Raw genomic sequence first — 18,041 nt, forward strand, 5'->3', positions numbered from 1 at the left:
GCTGACTTGATACTCCATCGCTCAAGTTTGCGGTACAAAAGCATTTTCCCCTCTGGCCTTTCTCGTTATACAGCAAAAGACAGTTTCTAAATGGTGAATTCATGACACTGCCAAATAGGTCCCAATCATCATCTGCCAGTAGGGCTGGGCTTTTTGACCTGATCAGAAAAGGAATCCTTTACATAGGAGAGATATCAAAGATGATGTGTGACTCTCTCCATTGGCCTGAAAAGAGGCAGGTCACTAGGTGAATTTGGGATTTTAATTTTATGAATCATCTTTTGAACCATGCTCATTGTAGTGCCTGATAGAGTCTGTTTCTCTCTTGATCTCTGCCGATTATATATTTTCTTCTAAATGGTATCTCTCATTTCTAATATGCTACTATTATTCAAAGTGATTAATTGAAGTCTTTGGTCAGATCTGTATCTGGATATCAGCTTTAACCATATCTGTGCCATACTGAAGTCACATTCTTGTACTTCTTGAGGCACAGGGCATGATCAAACACTTTAGAGACTTCTCTGGTTTTATTATTTCCACAGACAAGGCAATAAGAGACAGAAACAAATAGGTGTGATACTTCTCGCTCTTGGAGATCATTCACAACTCAAGGCCACTCCTAACACAGTTTTATGAGCCGGAGCTTTCTCATTCACCACTGCTCAGCCCAGTGCCTGTTACTCTGTACCACCAGCCAGTCTTCCAGTGGGGTAGCAGATGGATGCTGGATGGATAACCACGTACAGTCCCCATGGGTGTGCCTGGCCCATCACTGTACTGAACTATTAAACCTGGCTGAGCTGCTCATCTATTCTTCTCTGGAAGGTACCTCTGAAGTTTTACTCTTGTGATTTAAGATGCCTCTGAGTCATTGGGGGGATCATCTGGTCATCTTCTGGATCTGCTACAGAACTGCTTGAGAAAGAGGTTGCAGAAGAGTCATTTATATTCTTTTCTGGGGAGAAAACAACCAGGAAGAAGACTTCTAGCTGTTATGTCTTCATTCAGTTTAGGTTGTGGGGGAAGGATGAAGAAAGACAGGGCAACCTGAGCACCCTGATCTGGTTAAAGATGTCCATGCTCACTGCAGGGGGTTGGACTAGATGACCTTTAAAGGTCCCTTCCAACCCAAACTATTTTACAATTCTATAATTCTATGATTCAAAACCACATGTGAATGTGACGGATAAGAAAACTACCAATGATGGGCTTGTCAAACCTGGAAGAGGATGCCAGCATGAGGGATAAAGGCAGCTGCTGGCTTCCTGGGTTGGAAGGGGCGGCCTCAAAAATCTCTTCTCTGGTGGGCACTGGCTGCTCAGTTGGCTGAACTCTGAACTCCACTTCCAGTAATGTAAATTCCTAAGTGAATCTTCTACAAAAAATAAATACTGAGGGTACAATTTGCTCCCCTCTGATCCTTGGAAATGCAAATATGGTGGGTCCATCAGCAGGGCAGGAGCAACCACCTGGATATCCCATTTCAGGTAGGATTGCTGGAGGATGCTACGGTATCAGGAGCTGATACTAGTATTGCTCTGGCAATGATTTGAAAGACGATGACAGGGACCTGCAGCTCACGGCGGGTGGCAGCCAGGAGTGGGCTGCTGTCACCTTCCCCCATACTGTGACCTGCTGTCTACGCATGGAGATGCTGCTCGAGGTGGACATGCCAGGGCTCTCTCCCCATGCTCTGCCTGCTGGAGACACCCCAGACCCCCTTCCTTGGGCAGTCAAGATCAGCCCCTGTGAGGACCAGGATGCTTGGGCCATCCCGGGGCTCAAATCACGATTAAGAGAATGGGGATTAAATAGCGGTGAGGCGTGAGGAGCAGAGAGGAGGGCTGGCCGAGGCGGCAGGATGCCTGAGCCATCCTCTGTCGGCAAAGTGCTGAGACAACAAACTTCACCTCTCTGTCCACAGCGCGCCTATCAGCCGTGGTTATTAAATCCCACAAAGGGAAGAAGAGGAGAAGTGAATAGGGTTGAAAGAAAAAGCACTTTCCCCATTTGGATTACCTCCTACAGAACAGGACCTGCCAGTGAAAGGCGGAGAGTGTAATTGCTGGCCTGAAAGAGGGGGGGGGGGGAGAAAAAAAAAAGAAAAAAAAAACTATAAAAGGAAAAAAAGAAAGAAGGAAGGGGGGAAAAATTGATAATGAACAATTTATCCTCTGAGCTAACAGTTAATTAATTCTGAAAATATCTGTCAGGCTAATGGGGAGGGGGGGCTGTGCCACTGAACACAATTAGTAAAATAATAATAACAAAAAAAGGGAAAAAAGAAGAAAAAAAGATTTTTTTAAGGTGTTGCTATCTTCTTAGAGACCAGGCCCTTGGCTTCCCAATGTCATTCTCAACACAATTTTTTTTCTTCTCTCCCTTCGTCTCTTTTCAGAAATTGTTCTCATGAATGATTTATATATGTCTAGTTATCTGGAGTGATTTCTATGGACCCGGGCGCATTGCTGCATAATTGTTAATTTTAATGCCATAATAGCTTCAGATGGAGGAAGAGATTAGGCGTTTATTGCACAATTAAATGAAACATACTTGAGAATCACAAAAGGTTCCGTAATTATTTCAGACCATTAATAAAATGGGCATTAAATTATATGGGACACAAAAGGGAAAGGAAATAGATTTTCATTACAGCTATAGAAGCCGAGAGTAGTAATAGATCCTTGTTGAATTCTCTTTCTCTCTCTCTCTCTCTGAAATTAATTGTTGCCCGGCTTATTTCAAAGCAAAATAAAAGAGAAATAAAGTGTGTTAAAGAACCTCTGATGAAAGGGCTTTGTTTGATAAGGACAATAGCCAGTGATACACTCTGGGAAAAAAAAAAAAGAAGAAAAAAAAAAAAAAAAGGGAAGATTTGATTTTGGCTTCCTGCCCTCAGTCCTGACGGCGGTATGGGGGGCTTGGTGCGCACACCCGAGGGCCTCTCTTCCCGTTTCCAACACCATGGTGCTACGAGGGACGGGAGGGAGAAGAGGGGACCTGGGAAGTTCCCCCGTCCATTCTCAAGTGCCTCCGGCAACGGGGCCAGCTGTGGTTTTGGCACCAGGGGCAGAAAATGCAGCAAACTGGCAGAAATGCCGGTGATGCCCCCGCTGAGGGGCCACATGCGGCTTTTGGCTGTTTCTAGATAAGACTCCAGGCAATGGATTTGCCTTGGATGGAAGATCTAGGGTGTAGCATGGAGAAGGAAGCCGCAGCTGGAGGCTCACCGATGATCAAAGCACAACGTCCAGCCCCACCAGAACCTGGAGAGTTTGTCCTCTGACCAGTCCCTGGGGACCTCGACTGGGACAACGTGAGGGGCTGGGCGAGGAAGAGCTGCTATTGCCCATTGCGAAGATAGCCCAGAGCAGTCTGGACCTGAACGCCATCCAAACCTCTCCTTTTGGCTTGGGAAGATCCAAACACAGGGCCCACCTCAACAGTGTGTCACCTCCCGTGTCCCAAGAGCCCAGGGGGGTTGTATAAGCTTGTATGAGCTCTGATCTGTGGCTCCTTATTCCATCAGTAATTATTTCCAATGACAAAATAAGAGGGCATGAGCAATATTTTATCTCCTCCTTGAAAGGAGGGACATCCCAAAAACACAGTGCTGATGGAGAGGAGTCAGAAGCCCATTTGGGCAAGTTTTCAGGGGTAGTCAGGCTTTCTGGAAGTCAAAAGCAGCGCCTCTGAGCAGTTCTAGAAATCGGGTGGGTCTAGGTTATTTAGGTAGTTTTGAAAATCCCACGCTGCTTTCAGGTTCCTCACTGTAGGAAAATGTGTCCTCGATCCTAGCAGAGTTTCTACTGATTTAAGTGACCAGCAGTACAATTAAGAGTGAAAGAGGTCAAAAGAGGGTCATTTGGAGCTAATGGAAAGCTCATCTTCCAGCCTACCAGCCTGACTTCACTGTCCTTAAACTCCTCTGAAAAGCCTAAACGAAAAAAATACTTCTAAACTGTCAGTTGGTGCTTGATGTGTGAAATGGTGTCCATGGCCAGCGCCTGGCACAGCTCCCTGCAGGGGTTTTCAAGAAGATCTCTTTGTTACAGAAGACAAAAAAAAAAAAAAAAAAAAAGAAGGGAAAAAGCAGGGGGAAAAAAAGAAAAAGAAGAAAAAAAAAAGAAGAAAAAAGAAGAAAAAAAAGAAGAAAGAAAGGGAAGAAAGACAAACAAGCAAGCCAGGGGTGTCTCTTCCTGGAGCACAATTGCACTTGAGAATTTAGCTCAGCTGACGCAGATCAGAAGCACGGCAGCTATTTTTAGGCTCCATGCAGTGTTTTACTTCGCAGCGGCGCTCCGGGCTTGTCCCCCTTCCCACCGGCACCGGGAGGAAGCGATCACTGGGTGGAGAGGAAAGGCCTTTGGCTGCCCACGGGTGCGGGTAGTGGGAAGTTGATGGCAGAGCTCGTCCTTTGAAAATAGGGGTTTTAATAGCAGGTGCTTGTTGAGGGCAGCGGCTGAGCTCTCGCCTCCTTCAGGAGGCAGGCAGGGAAGAGGGAGGCGGCAGGGGGGTAACGACCACCCCTGTGTTGCTGTATTTTGGGGGGGCTCTGGGGAAACCAGTATTTCTGCTGTCTCTGTGCCCGGGTGGAACTCTCCCTTGCGACACGCTGTGCTGCGGAAAGCGGGGAAGCTGGGACAAGGGACAGCAGCCCCCCCGACCCTCCCAGTCCCCTCTCCCCGTGCGCCAGCACACTGCCAGTTGTCCAGCACCGTGCTGAGCACCTGAAGCTCCGGTGATGGGATTAGGCCCAAAGAGGAGACCAACAGAAAAGGACTTTGACACAGAGAGACTTAAGGAGAAATCGGGGGGGGGGGGGGAATCGGGGGAAAAAAAAAGGGGTGTGTGTGTAAGGGGGAATACTCATCCACGGAGGGAGGAGCAAGTCGGAGCCTAAGTGGCAAAAAATGAAGTTAAATAACTGTAGACAGCAATAATGAGGCTGTGGGCTGCTGCGCCAGTGCCCTCTCCTGGGCAGAGGGAACGCTGCTCCGGTCCCGGAGCGCCCGGGGGAGCGGTGGGCCCCGGGCAGGGGCGACGGTCCCGGGGAGGGGGCGATGAGCGCCGGGGAGGGGGCGATGGTCCTGGGGAGGGGGCGATGAGTCCGTGGAGGGGGCGATTAGCCCCGGGGAGGGGGTGACGGTCCCGGGCAAGGGGCGATGGTCCTGGGGAAGGGGCGATGAGCCCGTGGAGGGGGTGATGGTCCTGGGGAGGGGGTGATGCTCCCCGGCGTGGGGCCGAGCCGCCCGAGCAGACGGGCGGTGCAGCCCTTCAGACAAACACGAAGCCCTGCACTGGGTTGGTGCAATAACCAAAGAGGCGGAAGGATACTCCAAGGGGAAAATAAAAAGCTAAAGGGAGACTCGGTCAGGAGCGGGGTGGGGTGGAGGGGAGAAAGGCTTAGGGAGATGAAAGAAGGTCGGCATTAGAGGAAAATAAATAAGATAAAATAAAACACGAACAACACAAAGTATTAAAGAGCCTCTAAAAAGGACAAGGAAAACAGACTTAAGTGCAGCAGGAGATCAGCTGTGTCACCCAGCTGAAAATAAGTAAGAAGAGGACTTAAGACATGGGATGAGTTTGATTTTAATATGAGGGAAGTTCTGCTTTTTCCAGGCCAGCTCTTGGAAGGCTGACTCAGAGCACAGGGCACTTGCCCAACACAGGTGTGGCAAGGTTTTGCCCTCTCCCCACTGAGGACACCCCTAATGGAGTGGATCACATCGCCGGGGGAGAGGAGCAATGCCATGTCCTCTGCTCTGGGGGCAGCAGTGCCCTTGGCTGTCACCTCCTGCTGCACAAGGGCAGAGGAGTTCCCACTGTGCGCCTCTTTGGCCTCCTCTGTGTGCGTTGGTGTCTCACAAGGGCTCACAGCAAACTACCTTGTATAGGTCTTAAAAAGAATATGTGCAACTCATGTCCAGCTGTATGCAACTTTCGGAAACGTTGCTGTTGTGTTTTAAGGAGGCAATGGCCAGGGGAAGGACCTGAAATCCAGGAACTCGATGGAGTAGTGGGAAGCAGGATGAGACAGCTGATCCCAGTGGCCACCTTGATGTTGGACCTGAAAGGCGAAGTTGAGGCTAAGGAACAAAAAACCAACATCCCCACACTGTGCCTGGAGCTGGGGAAGGAGGAGGCCCAGGGCCAGCAGTAGCTGGGGCTTGAGAAAGAGGAGCAGGGAAGGAGCATCTCTGAGAACGCTCCAGGGCAGGAGGCCCTTGGAGAAGACGCCAGAGGCATCACGACGCATGGGAGATCCTTGCTAAATGCAGCCTTAGTGCACAGCCTTGGTCTGCCTTTTGGCTGTAGGCCGATAATAGGGCTTATTGGGTACTGCAGAGGGGTCTCCACCAGCAAGTTTAACTTTGAGTCTCTTGGGTGAGCCTGGAGGAAGCGGGAAGGTGGTTGGCATCTCCCTTGCCCCTGTAGTGCATTAGGCTTTACATGTAGGCAGGGTTTGCAAGGTCATCATGCAGACACAAGCACGAAATATATTGCCTTCTGATATCACCCCACGGCGTAGAGAAAGAGCCCCAGCCCAGCGCTTTCCCCTAGGAAAACCCAAGCACTCCAACCAGCAGTGAACAACTCCAGCTCTCCTGGCCACGTTTCCTTGGACAGCCTTCCCCAGCCCTGCCGCGGGCTGAAAGAAACAGTGCCGAAGCCGGCATCGCCCCGCGCTCCAGCTCCGCCTCGAAGGGGCTGCGGCTCTTGACAAGCCTTGTGCAGATAACGCGCTTAGCACCAGCACGGGGCGAAGGGAGCGGCGGTGAGTGCAGCCGTGCTTGTCTGCATCTTGTAGTCTCTCGGGCCCTGAGGCCACTCCGCGCTAATCGCTCGGTTCCCCAGATTAACACCGGGAAAAAGCCACGATTTGGCAGCTTCTCCTGCCCTGGCGGAAGGCCCAGCACTCGGGGAAAATTCAGGAATTTCTGGATTTGCTCCCACAGCCAAGGAAAATGTCTCCTGCCAATGACCCAACTCCTCCGGCATCTCGGTTCATTTTGGTGGTCACTGTTGAAAACGGGCACCTTGTCCTGGTGGCCACAGACCTGTCCTGTAGCCATCACGCTGGTCAGCGCTGGCCATGGCTGCTGCTGTGGTTGTGACCTTGAAGAGAGCAGAGGCCGGTGGCCCCTGCCCTCTGTGCACTCCCGATTTCGCTCGGTTCAGCGCTGTGTGACAACGGGAGAGATCAACTCTTCTTCGTTAACAGGGGCTAACGAGCGCCCTGATTATCAGCATCCTCATTCCGAGCACCAAAATGATGTTGACCCCAGTAATGCTCCAGAGAAGCGCATCCTAGCTAATCCAAAACAGGCTGCCAGCACCAGGGGCTTTGGAGAGCAGGGTTCATCCTGCAGAAATAGGAGAAACTTAGTGTAAAAAAAAAAAAAAATCAGCATAAACTGATGAAGGGGTTGGCTGTTTTGTTTCCAGCTGGAGTCAGCCACGCTTGAACACAAAAGTCACCACAGGGAAAAAAAACAACAACCAACAAAAAAAAAAAAAAAGAAAACCGGTGAAGCCAGTGAGGCTGGATTAGAGTTTCCTAAATGGGGGTCAGAGAGGGGAGGGCTTTTAGCAGTGATTTGCACTCTCCGAATGAAAGCGAATGAAATTCCGCGCCACTTCAAAGAAAAGATGCCTGGCCGGAGCGCAGCCCCTCCTCGTCGCGCCGGGCGGGCCGGCGCGGCGTTAGCGCTGCTCGCCTGCAAGCAGCAGGAGCCGGGGGCTCACGCCGCTCCTCCCACGCCGCCCAAAACTCGCAGGGGGGATTTTAAAACCCGGCAACAAAGACTCAGCCACACGGCTTTCCATGACCGTAAGAGCAGCTGAACGGCCAAATCCCCAGGCCAGAGCTTCCCAAACTCGCCCCCTCCTCCCCGCAAGGCGCCGCTGGCCGCTGCGGTTTGGGGTGCGTGTCGGGGCTTCAGGGAGGACGTCCGTCAGCTGAGCCCGCCTGGCCGCTCTGCCGCTTGCCACCAGTGCAGGAGCTCAGCAACGGGCAAACCCCAGCCCTGGGACGGGGGTTTTGGTGTCTCCCTGCGGAAGGGTGATCCTTCCCTGGGGTCTGCCCCAGCACGGACCCACCCTGGCTTTGGGCTCCTACGCGGTGGAGTCCTGACCTCGTGCACATCCCTCTGGCTTATTCTTGCAGACTTTTAAACGCTGGCCATCCGTCGGTACACCCTAAAACGTTTCTGGCACCTCCCCGCAGCCCGACACGTGGATTAACCGCCTCGAGGGTCTGGAGCGTCTTCGCTGTTTCCCCGTCCCGGGAGATTTAGGTTGGCAGCTACAGCCTCGGCGGACGTCGGCCGCGAGCCGGGCCCTTCGCTTCGGCGGCTCTGGCTATTTCAGCGCGGCCGGTGCCTGCCCGCGCCGCTCGCCGCGTTTCACAGACACCCGTGGAAGTGGGCTGCCGGCCCCACCCTGTGACGGGGAAATCGCTGCGCTGTCGGGCCAAGAAAGCGGACGCCTCCTTCTGCAGACCCCCGATCACCTCCACAGCCCCCCGCAAGCCCCCGGGCTGCCCCCCACCTCGGCTCCGGCGGCGGCCCCCCACCTCCTCCCCACCCATAGCCCACAGCTAAAATACCTGCTGCTGCCTGACTCTGCTCCTGTACCAGTTCCCGGAGGGGTAGAGCAGGGCATTAACCCTCCCCTTTAAAGAGCTCCTGCCTGGTTTGTTTTAGTTTCTTTTCTTTCCGCTACGGGCACAGCAGCGCTGCGGTGTTTCAGGGCATTTATTCTCCTAAACAGTAGCTTAAAGTAGAAAAATGCTGCTGTCCTCACGATGTCCCCTGCATTTCAACCTAACCTGAGTTTGTAGCATTCCTGCTTTCTCTTGCTTTCCCCCTTCGCTTGAGGTATGATTTATTGTAGATTCCAAAATGTGGAATATTGATCCAACTGCTTTTTTTTTTTTTTTTAAATGGAAAATTTCCCAAGGAGAAGCATTCCTGTTTTGCGAGGGAAACAGAAAATACATTTGCATCCTTGAAATTTCCTGCACTAGACTAAAAAGCCCTTCCAAGGGAATAGGGCTCGAAACACAAATCTTGTGCAACAGCAACAGAAAAATGGAAACGGCCAGCATTTTTGCAAACTTTTTTTGCACTCTTGCCTTAGGAATCAGGCAAAGTTTTTTTAAAAAAACACAACACCCAGGATGCAATTTTAGTGTCAGTCCAGGGCTACAAAAATAAGCCCCAGATTTTGGAGGAAGGACAGAAGCATTGAAAGCCACTCTGCCCAGCAGTTCCTATGACCAAAGGGATAATAAGTCTTTGAGTAGGAGCCACTGGCTTGTCCTGGCAGCAGAAGCCTGCTCAGACATCCCTTCATGGCAAAGGGGCTCTGCTCGTCCTCTCCAGCCTGCTCAGAGGGATCAGACCTTGGGAGCGGAGCGACTTGGAGACGGCAGGGCTGCTGCCCGGCGGGAGCAGTCCACGCCTGGGGATGTTCCGGGAGGCCATATTCCCATACCGCTTCGTTTCTGGGCCATCTGGTCCTGAGATCCTTCTGAGGATCAGGAGTGAAGCCCTCTGACCTAGGCACCCACCCACAGACCTAACAGATAATGATTAAAGGCATCACATGAGTCAGAGAGAGAGTCTTTGGGCTGCAGTTAAATACATAACCAGGACTGATTAATTGGAAAAGAATCCTTATCCGTAAGCGGAAGAAAATGCTCCACTCACCGCACGTGTTAGGGCAGCGATGGGGATCAGCAGAAGGCTTGGCGTGGCCAAACTGCCTTCCCCGGGGACTCAAGCACACCTTTAACCTTGAGGGAAACCTTGCGCTGGGGGAAACGTTACCAAGGCCAGGAGCTGCTGAGAAGCTGCCACACAAGAAGGAAAATTTTCTTCTCCTGTGTGTTTTTTTTTTTCTTCATACTTGGAGTCAGTTTTGGGGACATGTCACTGAAGAGCAGCATACGCACAGAAATAAAAATGCAATCTTCACTTTGCCTCAGTGGTGCTGCTCTGGTAGAAAGGTGCTGTCATCCCACAGGGGAAGACTCCAGTATTAACATGGGAATAACAGCAAAGAAATGGGTTTAAACCACTTATTTCCTCTGCTTTGATTCATTTTGGAGGCTATCTCCTCCTGCGTCACTGGCTGTCGACAGCTTGAGGCGCTGGAGCCGGTTAATTGTTGTGAATCCCTGGAGCATTATTGCGAGCCATGTGAAAACACAGTGATCCTGGTGAGAACATTAATCCTACAAAATGGAGAGATTTGTCAGTTTGGGGAGCACGTGGGACCAGTTTACTCATCTGCCATGAACCTCCTCCATACCAAGGGGTTGGATGCCGTCATCTGGGCTGCAATGGGGCTCATCTTTTGGAAACTTCTCAGCCACATGTGGCTTAGGGACTCCAGTGACGGGAAAAGTGAAGGATGCTGGCAGAGAAAAAGCAGCATGAGGTCCTGGCTGAGGACGTGAGGGTGTCATTACATAGTTGCTTATGTCCCTGCAGGCTAAAGGGAGACGCTAAGCTAATGTGATGCAAAGTTGCCTTTATCCTGGTGAAACTGTGCAACGATAGCTCCTTTGGTCTAAAAACCTGGCGTCTCCTCCTGGGCAGGTCTACCAGTGCAGGAGCCACGTAGACCAGGCTCACAAGTGAAAACCAGCACTGAGCAGGGCTGGAGGGAAGAGGATGCAACAGTTTGGCTATGGCAGTGCAGTGGCCTATACACCTACATACCCACCGCGATTGGTAGGTCTGAGAGATGACTTGATCATCACAAGCCATTGGATCACAGCAGAGTCATAGCACCGCAGGGAAATGAAGGTCTTTCTTTCGGGCGTATGCCCTGGACTGCGTTTGGATGGATGGGGTGGCCTGATCTCACGCATTCAAGTAGTCCTTCCCGGGGCAAGGTGGCGATCAGGGGAGTTATCTGCGTGCCCCGCGCCAGAGGAAGCAAAAGGTGAAAAGTCAGTGCTGCGCACAATGCACTCATTCTTCCTCCTTGCCCTGCAAAACTGTAGCTGTTGATTAAATCCCTTCTCAGAGGGGAGCGTTACAAGGCTCCTACGTGCTTTCCCAGGCAAAGACCTCTCTGCTCCTTCTGTGTTTCCATTCTCACGTCGGCCTCTGCCCACTGAATGGCAACAGTAATTGGATGCATTTAAATAGCACTGCTCATTATTGTTTGGCCAGTAATCAGACAAGTCTCCCATCCCCTGCAACGTGACCGCTGCATGCTGCGGAGGAAGGCCAGCCACAGCTCCTCCTCCTCCTCTCCTCCCACCCACCTCCCCTCACCTCTCCACCCTGCCCAGGTTGGCCGTGCAAACTGTATTCCAGGAATAAGAAGTTTTCTCTCCCTCTGTGGCCAGCAGGACACTGCAGGTACATTGGTCCCACCTCAAGCTGTTTGGTCGTTAGGGAGGTAATTGCCTACAGAGGCAACGGGCTTGAACGGAGGAGATGGGGCTGATCCGCTGTGCCACTTCGGTTTCTCGGCGGCTGGGACTGAGGCAGACAGTATAACGGACGGGAACGAAACGCCACTCATGTATCTTCCTACATGAGTGGATTCCGGCTGGCAGGAAGAGAACATATTGCCTTGGTGTGTTGGCTCTTGGAGATGTATGGGCTGCGCTGGTTGGCCTCTGCGAAAGCTTGGATGTCGGATGCATAGAGGACACCAACGTTCTTGGGTCTGACTGCTGGTCAGAGTGGCCTCGGAGGGGACCACCATCCCCACCCGGGCACCGGCCTTTGCTTGAGCAGACACGTTTGCAGGAGAAGCAAGGATTTCTCCCAAATAGAGTAGGTTTACGCTGCGCATCTCCGTGGTGCTCCCTCTTTGCTCCCATCGCTCGCTAAAAGGAAGGGGGGGAAGAAAAAGCCCCATCACCAATCTGGGCTCAGAAGCAGCAAACGACCTAAATCACCAGTCAGATGTAGATACCAGGCCAGTAACAAGTATTTGCCGACAGCCCATTGGCCACGCGTCTTCGCATGAGCCGTGCCACGTCTCTTTATTATGACTAATAGACACACTTGCAGAAATCAGAATCTATTTCCAAGTGATTCATGAGCGTGTAGGAAAAGGAAGCGGGGGGAGAACAACAGACTAAATACACCTGGTAATTTATTTGCTATGAATAATTTGAGCAGCCCCAAGTGACGGAGATATCTTAGTTATTTATCCTGGGGGTGAAATTTGCAGGTGCTGCAGACTGGGTGTGCTCCAGAGCAGGCCCTCCCTTTAACGTTTGCCTCCCCCGCCCCAGTATAAACCTCTATGGCCGTATTTGGAACAAGATATAAGACATGCTTCACCCAAGTCTTTCATTAATTGCCATTTCTGGAATCTCCTGCCGGCTAAATTATTCCCCGCAGAACCCCTGTCTCGAGGGTTAGGAAAGGGTTACTGAGCGTGCCTTCCCGTTTGGGCTGGGTGGGTGGAAATATCGTTGGCTTTCATCTCCGAACCTCGTAAAGAACAAGCAGCTGCTGGAAAGATGGGCGCCTTGTAAATCATCGCCATAAATAAATAACGGGGCGGGCGCAGGGCTCCGTCGTAGGACCCCGACCCCGCAGGACCGCTCTGCTCTTCTTTGCTCTGCCCCAGAGTGGGTGGTTTGCCCTCATGTGGCTCTCGGGGAGCGTTCACTGCAGTTTTGGGTCAAAGCTGTTGGCGTTTTTCCTCGTGGGTTCCTCCGTAGCTCACGTTTTCTGTGACCGCGTTGTAACTGTAGGGTTTTGTCTTCTGGCACCACCGGACTGTGATGCATTTCATTATTTTCGGTGTTAAAATTCAGAGAGATTTTTCCATCAAATATCTTTGTATTTGTTTCCAGAAACAAATGATTAGCATTAGTATTCATTAGTATTCGTGTTAACAATTGATAAAGGGCCCACTACTGTAGTATCTGTGCATAGCACACAAAATTCAATTAAAAATATAATAATTTCCTCAAGCCATGATCATATAATCTGTACCATGCTCCAAAATTAGTTCCTGAGACTTCCCCAAAGTTTACTGCAGAGTGACCTGTTTTCCAGTGAAAAAGGGCCCTGAGTCAGGGATGCTGCGGTCAAACGAGCAGGACCAGGCTGGGGAGGGCAGGAGAAGGCACATACATCACAAACCAGGAATGGTTTTCGGTAGCACCAGGCCAGCGCAGCTCTGCTGCCCGTCACGGCGTCTGTCCTGCAGCAGAGCTGGTGTCTCCGAATAAGGCTGCATCCCCCACCAGGGTGGGTCTCCACCTGGCTCAAGGGACTGGGGTCTTCTCCATCCAGATGCTTTGCTGCCTCCATCCCTCTGGTTGACTTGGGTTTTGGAGTCCAGCAGTGATGTTTCCCTCTCTTCTGCCTCTGCAGACTTGTTTCACAGCCTTGCTGGGCAGAAGGTCAATCTAACGCCCAAGGACAGTGCTGGAGATGGTTGCATGGCTGCAGACCGCAGCCCTGGTGCTTCCTCTTGACTGCTTCTGCAGTCCTGGCAAGGACACCACAGGGGTCTTTCCCTTACTGCTGGGGACCCACGGCCACACTTCCCACCAGCACACGGTGTCTGACATGGCATTTAACTCACAGCTAACACCCCAGAGCAAACAGCCAGTCCATGCTGATTCTATGTGTAGTGTGTGTGCACCTTCCCTGCTCAAGGGCATGTGGCATTATTCTGCTCTGCTGAGCTTTTGGGTGTGAGCCAGTGAGGAGGTTTGCCTCCAAGGGAGACAGATGCCACCACGAACCTCCAGCAAGCAACAAAAAGCATCTTGGAGGCATCCAGGTTCCTGTAAAGCAATGTTTGGATGGAAGGTGTTGCATTTTCAAACAGAATGGGTGAGTACATGCTTTGTGGTCTTCCTGAAGCTAGTTCACTCAGTGAGGTCAGTGGCAGGGTTGAATTTTCAATACACAACAGAACTGACTGGCTCTTTAGACCTTGTTTCACTGGTTCAGTCCAAAGCTGTGTTTTCCAGACAGGCTCGGTGCTGCCGACCAGCATCTCAATATTTGATGTGCTTTGCACAGAGTGAAGTCTATGGAGGGTCTCAGGTTCAAGGCAGAAGAGTATCTGTTGCTAGTGGTCGTCTCTTACTACCATGGAGCACCTCTTGTTTACTGGAGCTGTCTCTTACAACTGTGGTCCATATCCAGCAATTCAGGACCTAAACAACATGCTTAAAACCTCCTTGCATGCTATGGAGGTTATCCAGATCATTTTGGACCACATGACAGATAACTTCTTCAGGGTTATGGCAAGACAGCACTTGGCCATCAGTGCTCCTAGAGCCCTACTTTTATACTGGGAATATATCATGGGGAAGAAATGGCCTTTGGTGCTTAAAATATCCCAACCCACCCCTGGAGCTTCACCCTGAGACACCGAGAACAGTTGTGTGAGTGGGGAGAAGAGGTCTGGAGTCCTTCCAGGAAGATAAATTGGCTGTTCATCAGATCTTTGATGGGTCTCAAGTGCTACTTTCTCACGGGCTTTGTATTTCTGGTGAATATGTTTAACTGAAGTGCCACATCAGTGTATGTGAGAAGAGTGGGGAGGAAACTACAGGGCTCTTGAGTGGCTTGGTTCACATAGGTGGGAAGTTAAACATCAGCTTAACCGTGGGCCTGGCTGTGTTGATGGGGGCAGATCTTTCACGAGAGTGGGCACGTTGGCCAAAGAGGGCAGTTTTGACCAAAAAATGTAACTCCACCTTGTCGGTGTGTGTGAAGCTGACAGAATGTAAATAAATGGAGTGGACATGAATTGAACCACCCTTCACTAAAATAACAGATGCTCCTGAAACTCGGAGCACCGTAGCCCTCAGAGACAGCTGTGGCGGCTGCCTTTAAACACCATTTGTTTTATTCAGATACCCAAATGCAAAATGCGGTACTCAGGGCCAAGACATAGACTTGCAAGAACCCCAAGCCCAGGAAGTGATGTTGGGCTTACAAAAATCAATGAAAGGAGTATTTTCCTCTGCATCTTTGCATCTTGACCAGACCTCCACATTGCATGTTTTTTAACTGTACTATAGAAGAATAACAGCGAGATAATACTTTTGAGCGTATCCTCTGTTTGCAGAACACAGCAGTTGGTCATGTTTGTCTGCGCTCCATGCGCTTTCCACGTGTAGCTTTCAACTGACGTCAGTGATCCAGAAAACGGTCGCTCCAGAGCTCACCTGAAATACCAAAGCCTGGAAGTCGCTTCTCTCTCCTACCCCAAGCTTTTCATCCAGCCTTGGACAGGCCTCTCTGTTTCTCCATGTCTGACATATAGCTGGGAATAATCACACTTCCGTGCTTCATCCCGCACCGGCAGGACGGCCGTATTACAGCCAATGAAGCCATCAGCCTCCCCAGAAATGGAGGCAGGTGGGTACCTGAGATAAACAGTTCCGCCTTGGCACTTTTCTTGAAAGTTGCTGCTTCTATTTCAGAGCTCATGTGCCTGAAAGCCTGTCTGTTTTTTTTTCTGACTGTATCAGTTGGTCTAATGAAAGATAGTACCTGTCCTTACAAGCCTGCTCTGCACTTCTGAGCTTAGGTTATTTATCCTTCACTTCATGCTGCTGACAATGACCCAGGCTCCCTGGCCACGCAATATCTAAGACGTCAATTCTATGTCAAGCCTCCAGGTTTACATGCATGGCCACAGTGAAAATACTTATTTACTGGAGAGGCTCATCAACTCTCCCTCCTGCTGCTTTTGCATGGACCTTGCCCTGGGTACGTGGGCTGATGCACCTGGAGACCTCATGGGGCTCTGCAGCGTGAGTCTACCCAAGGTAGAGGAATCAAAACTGGGTTTCCACTGGGCATTTCTCATCCTGGAAAGGATGAGCTGCCCTTTAGTCACTCATTAGCTATTTTTTATTATTATTTGCTAACAAAAGGCCAGGAGCTGGCACAGACGTGGCACTGTCCCAGGAGTCTCTTGCAGGGGTTCCACCACGAGACCCTTTGTGGGTCCCGTGGAGCCCAAGCTGCTGCCTGACTCTGCATGGGCAGTTTTGGTGCTCTCTGCCCCAGCGTTACGCACTTCACAGTGACAGCGATGTCAACCCGAGTGGCTGCTGACCTGGCTGCAGTCAGTACTGCTCAGTGCCGCACTTCCACACAAACACGCACAGAGAGCTGTGCTTAACTTTTGTCGACTGGGAAGGTTGCAACAGTCCAGGGCACAAAATCACGCTGTAAGGCAGTCCCACTGGCTCACTAGTCAGGACCTTCGCCCCCATCCTGGGGGCTGTGAGAAGACCTGCAACAGCAAAACTCCCTGGACCTGCCCACACTGTTGGCAGAGGACGGGTTTCCCAGCACCAGTGGCTCCCAAAGGTGACCAGCCACCCGGGCTACCACCTGCAGGGAGCCCCAGCCAGGAGGGAAACCCCCTCGGTGCAAAAATATACATCTCCTTTCTCATTAACAGAGGACTACAAAAGAAAAAGAATGCTGCAAAAGAGTAATGAAGAGATCATCTGTGAGAAATGAGTTCTGTAAATGCACATAGCATAGTGGTAAATGGTGGGGCGTTTATAGGAGACCACGTGGTATCACGGGTAGATAAAACGAGCAGAACAAAAATTAAGTTCTGAAAGGGCTGTAAACTTCAGCGTCATAAACCAGCTCCCAACTAATGGAGGCTGAGAGGAATCTTTATTTTTGTAGCGAGTAACTCGACAGCTCTCTCCCACAGATCTCCCCAGGAAGCATCTCTTGTTGGCCAGAGGGAGAAAGCCAAACGCTGGGCAAACCAGACCCTGGGATGACCCAGTCTGCCACAGCCATCACTGCTTACCCTCTTCCCTCACGTGTGGACGGGGCAGTGACCTGCTCCGTTACACCTCTCCGTGCAGAAGGTGATCTCTTCTGTAACTATTTGAATGCTTTTCTCAGGGTTGGGCGGGGGGGACCGAGCAAGAAATCCCGCAAACATGCACAGGGGGTGACCCTTAAGCACATATCCGCATGGTATCTGTGAATACATCAGTGCTGTGTGCTTGTGTGAGCTGGTGTGTGCATATACTTTACGTATATATCTCTCCCAGAAAACATTATTTGATGGCATGTGATTAAATGGGTCTTTTTTTTTAAATGTGGCACATGCATAGAGAAATGTATGCATGCACTTGCATGTAAAATAACCAAATACGAAGGAAAAGCACCAAAATAATCAGCCTGTGCACTGAGCTAATTCCATATATTTGTACAAAGCATTGCTGCCGGTGGCAATCTCACCGGGTCACACAGAACAGCAGGGAGGACCGGTGCCCTCAGCGTCTGTGGAAAACACCAGCGACCTGAAAGTCTTTCCAAAACGTGCTCACTTCAATTAAAAATCAATTAAAACCCCCCTCCCTTTCGTAGCGCCTGAAGCATAAAAAAACCCCAAACAAAAAAAACAAAACCACCACCAAAGCCCAACCACGTTCTTTAAAGATCCATTATTTTCCAGCAGCTAAAAGTTTAGAACGGGGATATTTTCAAATTAGAGGTGCCGTGCTCTTCGCCTCTCACTTTTGGCAGTTGCAGCACCGCGAGCCCAACCGTGATTCCTGCGAGGAGGAGGAGGAAGACGAAGGCAGAAATACAGCTCTATTTATGCTGTTGTTAGATCTCAGGCTACATGATCTCATCTAATTTAAAGTTACTCCAAATGAACTATCTCCAAGAATATAATTTTAATGTTTCTACATCAGGCCGTTCTTATCTTGCTGCATTACCATGATATCATTCAGGAATAATAATCGCACTATTAGTTTTGGTGTCTAAACAAGCTGGCGAGGAGAAATGGATTTGAGTCACTGCCCGGGAAATCGGTGCTGTCTCAAAAAAAAAACCCAAAACCAAAAATCAAAAAACAAGGATAGGTACGAAGTTTTTAAAAACCCATCCTCGGGGAATGTAGAACTGCAACAGGTCCCCTTCCAGAACAGATGATTTAGGGTAAAAATTGAAGTATTTAAGGATGGAGGTGTTGGCATTGCGAAGGAAATCTTACTTTTCCTCTCTCTCTCTTTTTTTTTT

The sequence above is a fragment of the Phaethon aethereus genome (genome assembly GCF_964289735.1).
Source record: "Phaethon aethereus genome assembly, chromosome: 9".
Taxonomy (NCBI): domain Eukaryota; kingdom Metazoa; phylum Chordata; class Aves; order Phaethontiformes; family Phaethontidae; genus Phaethon; species Phaethon aethereus.